The sequence below is a fragment of the Propithecus coquereli genome, unplaced genomic scaffold (assembly GCF_000956105.1).
Source record: "Propithecus coquereli isolate 6110/MARCELLA unplaced genomic scaffold, Pcoq_1.0 Scaffold44, whole genome shotgun sequence".
In the NCBI taxonomy this organism is placed as follows: Eukaryota; Metazoa; Chordata; class Mammalia; order Primates; family Indriidae; genus Propithecus; species Propithecus coquereli.
This window is the reverse complement of record NW_012150174.1, coordinates 11503412-11503920: the sequence shown is the minus strand read 5'-3', so window position 1 is coordinate 11503920 and position 509 is coordinate 11503412. Positions and strand designations below refer to the sequence as shown.

General features: G+C 41.1%; 1 protein-coding gene across 1 annotated transcript in view; it reads right to left on the bottom strand.

The window, feature by feature from the left end:
• Positions 1-509, bottom strand: part of LOC105818251 (NACHT, LRR and PYD domains-containing protein 10-like) — a 5480-nt gene that overhangs the window by 867 nt on the left and 4104 nt on the right. The gene's annotated exons all lie outside the window — the stretch shown is intronic.

The following is a 509-nucleotide window of genomic DNA, read 5'->3' as shown; positions in this document are numbered from 1 at the left end:
TCCTTTTCTTTCTTGTCTGGCCTCTCCTCCTTTCTGACATGGTCTCGTCTCTTTTTATTCTTGACCAATGGGGATGTTGTCTCCTTCCTACCATCAGGCGGGGGCAGTTTTTCACTTTATCATAGGTCCAGATGTGTCCCAGGCCCAAAGCCCACTGGGGGTGGGGCAAACTATAACGTTGTATAATGTGTCCTGTGTTATTTTTGTTTTGTTTCTTGTGCTAGTCGTGGTTACCCTTATCTTGTTATTGTTACAGTATGTTCTCTTACTCAGCATCCCATTTGTTTATGTTGCTGTTTTGTCATTTTTTCTGTTCATGTCTCACTTTTCTTACACTAACATTCTGTGACACTTATGGCTACCCTTATTTTGCAAAGTGTTTTTTTTATTCAGCATCCTGTTTGTTTACGCAGCCTGCTCTGTACTTTCTCTATTCATGTGTCTTTCCTACTTACACTAATATTTGTCACTGGGGTCTCTGTGTCATCCTTTTCTTTCTTGTCTGGCCT